The sequence below is a fragment of the Falco punctatus genome (assembly GCF_963210335.1).
Source record: "Falco punctatus genome assembly, chromosome: 9".
NCBI lineage: Eukaryota > Metazoa > Chordata > Aves > Falconiformes > Falconidae > Falco > Falco punctatus.
The window spans coordinates 52,253,871-52,261,831 of record NC_137589.1 but is presented as its reverse complement, the minus strand read 5'-3'; the positions used below and the strand labels follow the sequence as shown (position 1 = coordinate 52,261,831).

The 7,961-nt window shown below is 52.7% G+C and overlaps 1 protein-coding gene across 1 annotated transcript in view; it reads left to right on the top strand.

The window, feature by feature from the left end:
- Positions 1–547: 547 nt before the first annotated feature.
- The window catches only part of BRINP1 (BMP/retinoic acid inducible neural specific 1), an 86,415-nt gene continuing 79,001 nt past the window's right edge, over positions 548–7,961 (top strand). Inside the window, exon 1 of the mRNA XM_080402357.1 lies at positions 548–2,889. The gene's annotated coding sequence lies outside the window, so the exon portion shown is untranslated. The remainder of the gene's footprint in view (positions 2,890–7,961) is intronic.

Here is a 7,961-nt window from a genome sequence, read left to right as displayed (position 1 = left end):
AAGACAACTGTTGAAGGAGGAAAAAAAAGTGTGAGGATTGGACATGCTAAAATGGTTAACAGTTAAAAAAAAAAAAGTCCTTACTGGAAGAAAAAATAGAAATTCTTGTTCAATGGAGCTTTGCTGATTTGAGGTGAAGATTCAGGCTTTGTTTATTGCAGGGAGAAGGTGAGTTGAAGTACCCAAAACTAAACAGAAGAGACCACTGAAAAGAGAAAGCTAGTGAAGTGAAATAATTTTGTTTTTTAAAAATGGCATCCAGAAACCTTATCTTTGACACATAAGAATAGACACATAGCTAAATATGCTGTAACCTGCTTAGGTTTCCAAAGCAGCAAATTAAACCAGTGGACTATGCAGTGAGTGTCCATTCAGATGAGCAAAGCTCATTGAACACAACAATACTGTAAGAGAACATGTTGAATACTCAATGCACCAAATAATCCTCTTTTGATACAGAGTCAGTAAAAGCTTTTGGGAAAGAGGCAACAATAGTGTATGTATGAAGGAGGCAGGGGGGACGGGACGGGACGGGGGGGATGGGGACATTCTGGGACAGGAAAATGATGAACAAAACTACCCTCTTAGATTTGCTTTGTGTTCTCTTATTATTACATTTTTATAATATTGATAGAAATTCTTATTTCCAGGCAGGACACTGGTGCTTTGAGTTTGATGATGGGCTTTCTGGAAGAAAGTGTTGCTTTGTAGAGAATATTTCAGTTGTTCTCTAGGTCCATGAGACCTTTGGGTGCCATCATCTTGCCTGTTTTCTCCTGCTCTCACTTCACAGGAATATGAAGTATCAGGCTGGGGGTGCCAGGTCCTGCTAGACACAATCACACAATAATCTTCCAGATGTAGTGAGGAAAGACAGCCAATATTGTTGCATTAGTTTAATCGGTAAATCCCATGCAACATTGTTCACGGAGCCTTTGCTTTGATTTCAAAGAACCTTATGTAGGACAGAAGGACTCCTCCTCCATTTCTGGTAAATGCCAAGAGCACCAATGAAAGAATACACTAGTGATAGCACCAAACACCATTTATTTGCTTAAATGTGTGCTTTGCATTTGTTTATATGTTCTGTATAAGACCTGATCCCTCAGTCTTCTCTGCTGTGGTGTGAGCCATTCATCTGTGGCCTTGTACCAGGGGAAATCTGTGAGAATCATTTCAGCCTTTTATTTGAGACAGTGTGACAGAATCAGGGGTGGCTTACTGGCAAGTGTGCTTTGCAGCTGAACAGTCACTTGGAAAAAAGTAAAACTTGGGAGCTTTGGGTACACTGCAACTGAGATAAGCTAAGCTTCAGCCCTATCAGAACAGCTTGGAGTTTAACCAAACAGCTTCTAATTCTGCTTAGGAAAGATTTGCTGAAGATTTAGCTTAAGACAATGTTCTGTAGCCACAGGGGATGGGTGAGAGAAGGACAGAGTGTCCTTGCAGGCCAGAGAAGGGGGATGGAAGGAGGGTGTCTCCCGTTGTCCTCCTTGCCCCACATACCCTGAAAAGGGTGGCTGTTTTTTTCCCTTCTGTGTCCCCACGGCACAACTGTGACTGTCTTGTCTGAGGGGTCCCTGGTGAGAGACCTCACAGGGTGGCAGGAACTGTGCACGGCTCTTCCTGCGCTGGCTTGCCTTTGCTGAGGTTTGTCGTGCCTGGGTCATGCCCTTGAGGCACCCCCAGCCTCGTTTACCATCCGAGCCCCGCGGAGGGACTTGTCAGCCCTGCCGGGCGGACCCAGCCGGGCCGGGAGCTCCGCCGCTCGATCGCTGCCCCCCCGGGGCGGGTCGGCCTGGCTCGGCTCGGCTCGGCTCGCCAGCCCGGCCCGCTCCCAGCCGCTCCCGGGCGCTGCCCGAGCAGGCGGGGCTGAGCCGCGGAGCAGCGCGGAGCCCCGGGCCCGCAGCGTCCGTCACCGCCCGGCCGGGCCGGCGCTGTCCGCGGTGCTGAATCGCTCCCGCACGGCGGGGCTGGGGGCGGCTCCTTCCCCCCCTCCTCGGGGAGGTGGGACCCCCCCAGTGCGGAGCCAGGCCGGGGAACAGGCTGCTCCCCCCGGCAGCTCCCTCCTCGGCCGATCCGGTCCCTGCTGCCTGGCTCCGCTGAGCAGAAAATCAAAGGCGAGGGGGAAGAAAAAAAAATTAAATGGATGGTGGCTGCCTGGAATGGCACCCAGTCCCACTGCAGCCTCCTCCCCAAATCAGGGGGGGCAGACAAGTTTAGATCCCCCCACAGCCCCATCCAGAGGTCCTTTTCAGTCTCATCCTCCCTTCCCACGGTCCAAGCTCCGTCTGGCAAGAGCTTAAGTCCCTCCCTTTTGCCCCCCGCCCCTCCCCTTCCCTAATTATGTACAAAACACTTCTTAGAATAAAATGGCCATGCTGGGGCTCCTCCCTGCTTTCCTCTTCCCCATTCATCCTCTCCAGACCGCTCCAAGCCCCTCCCCCCGTGGCAAGCCCAGCCTCTCGCTTCCCTCCTGGAGCCCTTTTCATTTTTATTTCTAACCCCCTCTCCATTCTCCCTGCTGCCTCTGCTCCTTCCCCCGATGGCTACGAACTGAGCAGCAGAAGAGGGGGAGGGGGCACAGGAATAAGGGAAGGGGGGGAAATTAGCAAGAAAAAGGAAAAAGGAAGAGGGGAGGAAAAAGGATTTTTTTAATTTTTTTTTTTTTTTTGCCTCTGCCCTTAATGCCCGCGATCTGGATCAAGGAAGGGGATTTTCTGTCTGAGCATGAAAAGGACTGCTAGAGCCCCAGGATTTTCACGCCTGCATTCTCAGCCCAGCACCCAGTATGCAAGCTGGACAGAGAAGCTCTCCCACAAGTTCCTACCGAGCCGAATAAAACCCGCGGGCGAGCAGATCTCCGCCAGAGAGGGACATTAGCATCAGGTAAGGCGAGCGCTGCGCTGCGGCTGCGGTGCCCTGTCCTGCCTCGGCCGCGTTGTGTAACGCACCCGCGGCCCCTCCGCACCCAGCCGCGCACACGGCGCCTCTGCCCTGCACCCCAGCCCTGGGCAGCACGGAGTTGCGGGGGGGAGGGGGGGGGGGCTGGATGGCAGAAGTCCCGCAGCCCAGTTAGTGATAGTGCGTGTGTGTGCGGTGAACGTGAGGCCGAAATTTGCTGCTAACTGGGAAGACTGGGAGCTCTGGTTTTTACTGGGGAAAGACGCAGCCCCTGGAGGATGCCCACTAATAGGGGTTCAGCCCCCCGGTTTGGCTGGGCTGGTGGCTAGGCAGGGGTGGAGGTGGGGGTGGGAGGTAGCCAGCATCCATCTGTATTCCGGAGTATCGATACATCCCGGAGCGGGTGGTGGTGGGGAACCGTCCCCAAGGAGATGGTGTCATCTCCACTTAATCCACTGCTCCGTTTTTGCAAGTGACAAGCGAATCACGGAGGAAAAGGAAAGTCTGTCGCCTTGAATCCCACACGGGGCTGATTGCCTCTACTTATGGTGGGGACTGGGAGGCAGCAGCAGAGCCAGGGGAGGGCAGCGATGGCGGGGGGGCTGCATCCCACAGTGCAGGAGGAGGTTGCTTTTCCCTGGCTCAGCTCTCAAAGCTGATCGCGAGGCTGGTGTGGAGCGTAACTTCGCCTTTTCCAGTCCATGGGGAATAGGGGGACAGAGGGCATCTCCACACCATTACATCATCCCCGAGGTCTAAAGACCCAGCGAGGATCCGAGGAGAGGAGGGCTGGAGGTGTGAGTGTGTGTTTTGCTTTTGGAGAGTCCCTCTGTGCTTTTACTTAGGAGTGGGGAAGGGGAGGGGGTGTCACTTCTTAGATGCAGCCTCCTGGTCATGGGGAGAAACAAGCAGCAGATGAAATGCTGGCAGTCTTGCTGTATGAATTTATCCTCGTGATTGACATCTGCACTAGGTGGGACAGAAGGGTCCTTCATGCTTTACTCTGGCTGCTCATCTGGGTGCATAATAATAATTGGTTAATGGCAGTAAAGCTGCTTTCCCAAGAGTTGTAGAGAAGTATTTGGGAGGTGGTGAGAGGAGGAGGTAGTGAGTAAAGAGGAGATGAGGCTTTTGTGTAAGAAATCTGAAAAGATTTATTTTTTTAAAAAAAATTCCTTATAAAGGAAAAAGATTGATCAGATCTGCTTATGAGTGACAGACAGACAAACCCGGAATCTCTCCCTCCCACACACCACACAGACAAGCAGTTGTCTCCCTCGCATACATGTACACGCTAAGCACACAAAACACATGCTGTCAAACTTGTACAGTCCACCCCATGCTTAAACACAGCATCTTGGTGTTTCTCTCCCACGGATGCAAGCACCTCTTCAAGCTACGCAGCCCCGCAGTTCCCCTGCACTCAGACACACAGGCTTGATCTGCACATGAACACACACCGTAACCTGCAGAAATAACTGCATTGATATTCTTATTATGTTAATCAAACAGTCAGATGTTCCCACGAGCGTACACATGCTGCCTTCTTTGCAGGTCTCTCAGTAGGTGGTTTGCTCCTCCAGTGTAGTCTTCTCCCTTGTAGTTGGTACCAGGCATTGATTTGGGGTTTGTCTGTCTCCAAAGCCCTTTGCGACTCAGCAGAAAAGCCTGCTACATTTTGTGTGCCTACGTTTGTTTTACTGCTCTTTGCACGTTCCCGGGACTCGGTAATGGTTGCACTACTGGAAAGGCAGGCAAGCAGCAGGCGGGGAGCAGGGGAATGGTAGCGGGGAGCGGTGGCAATCCCATACCCGTCACAGCCTCTCTGATCAAGAACTGGAGCCTGTGAGTATGGGAAGTGCCCTGCTAGAGTTGCTTTGCTTTTTTCCGTGTGGGAGAGTGGATGTGAGCAAAGCCACAAACGCGTCTGTAGCTAAAACACACACAGCGCAAGGCTCCGCTTCAGTATCACCCTGGTTCAGAGCAAAACCCTCCCAGCCTTAGAGTGCGAACCATCCCATGCCTTTGCGAGCCCCTGTCATCAGAAACGGTGTAGTATGCGCAGGGGAGGTGATGTCACTGGTGTTAGATGTATTTAACCAACATCCCCCTCCGACTGTCCTCCCCTCCCCCTCTTTCCATAGGGCCTAGTGAGGAGCCCGTGCAGCCCTCAAGGAGCAGGAATATAACAAGGCCAACCAAAGTCTGTGTTAAAACTTTGGAGAGGAGGAACATATGGTGAATTGGCTTGCTATAGGTACAAGGTGTCCCGAAAGAGATGGCAGAGAGAATTAATTGTCTGTGTTCCCTCCTCACCTCTGCTGTTTATTTACTCCATTGGAAATATGTGTAAGGCTGATGCTAACCACTGCGTGGGAGGGGGTCTGCCAGCAGATCGTGCTCACTGTGTCTGTGCAGGGGAGCAGCCCAAAGCCCAATCCGCGCCTTTGCTGGGGCAGGTGCCCCACCTGCGTGGGGGGCTCTGCTCGGGAAAGCACTGCAGCCCCAGCACCTGCGTGTCCTGCCCGTCCCCCTGCCCACCTCCAGCAATGGGTGGGCATGTCCAGAGTGCACCCAGGGCCCCCTGCACACGCGGTATCTACAGCCCATGCTGAGATGCTGTGAAGCCAGGAAAAAATAATTGAGGGGAAAAATAAAAAAAAAAATAAAAATCACTAGATACCAGAAATGCGGGTGAAGAGCCACAAAAGCACCTGGGGGCGCGACATCCGCAGATGGAAAAGCAGGGACCCCCCCCTTCCTCCGTGGGAAGGACCCCTCCGCCGCCGGCAGCCCCGTGTCCCGCTGCGCCAGCGCGCAGCCCCTCCGCGGCGGCGGGATGGCGGCGCGGCCGTGCCCAGGAGGGGGCGCTGTGGCTCCACGCAGCGGCGGCGGGCGCGGAGCAGTGCGGAGCGGTGCGGAGGGGCGCGGAGCGATGCGCATCGCCCTCCTCCCCCCGCCTCCCTGGCCTCGCGCAGCGGGAGCCAAGCGCTAATAATAATACGGGGGCGGGAGGGTGGCGAAGCCAAATAACAACAGGGCTCTCTTCTCCAGGGAGCCCAGGTGCAGCTGAATGGCCTGGGGCCGGATCCCCCCGGCTGCGGAGCCGCTGGGGCGAGGGCGAGTTCTGCTGAGGATCTGGCCCCATGCATGCAGGAATCTTTTACCCAGTGATGAAATGCAGCTACTTCTGGGACAGAGCCCAGCAGCTTTTCCGTGCCAGCAAATACTACAGGGGAAGTGAAAAATCACTTCATGCATTGAAAGTGCAGAGATGAACTTAGTGAGGCAGAATATAAATTACCCAGAGGTAGGTAGCTTGTGCCCTGTGGTTTGATTTACACCATCCCTCTTGCAAAGTATCACGAGATTTTTTTAACAACCGTAAGGACCTTGGCCCACTTCCTTCCAGGCTGTGCAGAGCAGCTTCCCAGAAGGGGAGAATATTTGTTCACAGAAAGATCTGGCTTCTTGCTAGACCCATAGACCATGGTTCAATCCTGCGGTTCTTCCTCGCGCCTAGAAGATGGCTGCCACCCGGAGCATGATGCTGAGTTACCAAATGGTGCTGAGCTGAGTTAGGGCAAAGCATCTCCTCCTCCCAGCTGTGTGTGATAGCTCAGAGTGTGCTCGGGTGCCAGGGGAGTTTTTCCTTGCTCTCCGTGCCCTGCACTGCAAATTCAGCCGACCTGCTGGGACCAGAGCTCGGCTGGACAGGGCTGCAGCAGGCTTGTGGCTTGTCGTCGGTGCAGGAAAGAGAAACGTTAAAGCAGAGACCTGGGTAAGGGAACTGGAGGTATCTACTGGGTTGTCTGGAGAGAGTGAAACATGGGCAGAGCTGGACTAGAGAAATGAGGTGGCATTCACCAGGGTTCAAGAGTAGACGCAGGATAGCTGTTGCTGACTTCGCAGACTAAGCTGTACTGTTTCAGGGAAGAAAAAGTGCTATTACTAGTGGGACGGAGGAATGGGAGAAACAGCAGAAATCGGAGGAGCTGCTGATTTACCCTGAGCTACAGGCAATTGAAGGACTCAAGTTTACTTCAGGGATGCTGGATCAGGTCCTAAGTGAAGGTGGCATAAATTTGGCATAACCATGTCATTTTGAAAAGGAGCAAGGAGTCAGGCCCAGGGTTCCCTCTGTGGTTGGGATGGGGGGGTTAATACAACATTTCTAAACCTTTGCAGCTTCCTGCTTGGCGAGCTGTTTTCTTGCAGCCTTGAGGCAGGACCTGCAAGCAGCATCACAGAAAAGACATTTATTTTTGCTATTTGTTCTTCTGAAGTCATGTGCTCTAAATCCATTTTATCATTGCCTACAAGGTGCAGCTGACAGAGCTTAGCTATGCACAGTGCCATCGCTGTCTGCTGACAAGCCCGTTCAGAGCGCAGTGCTGGGTGAGAGCGGTACCCGTGGTGGCACCAACGCCCCTGCAGCTCTGGTGATGGCGTCTCTCTAGGTGTTAACATAGCATTCCCCAATAGTTGAGCTCTCACACACATGATTCCCTGCTCCTGTTTCAGAAAAAACAACCAGTTGCACTGCTGATGGATCACTTCTTACGCTGGCAATAGAAATAACAGTAAGTCAGAGCAGCGGCAGCTGATCGGAGCAAATAATCTAAAACAGCTTCAAATGGTGGCCTCCAGAGGAGGACAAAGTGAATAGCCTTTGCCAGACATATACTGTTGTTGTTCACTGTTTATATTGGTGATAGAAATGCTGGGCAGAGGTAGAAACTGAGGTGCCAGGAACACCAGTAAGCTTTCAAGCCCTAGAACAAATTCTCTCTGTGTGTTAGCAGTGGGCACTGTTCAATGGAGTATTGCCATCACAGTGACACCTTTCCTCCCAGAGGTTCACAAACTCCAGCAAAGCCAGCTCTGGCCTGACACATACCAAGCAATGACGCAGAAGCTTGCAAACCAAGCTATGAGAGGTTCTCACAAGTAAGAGAAGCTCCAGAAAAAACCAGTTTGTTCAATTTACTTTTTGCTGTAAATCAAAACACAATATAGGAGCAGACGGAGCTCTCACACTCCTCTCCGTTCTCCTG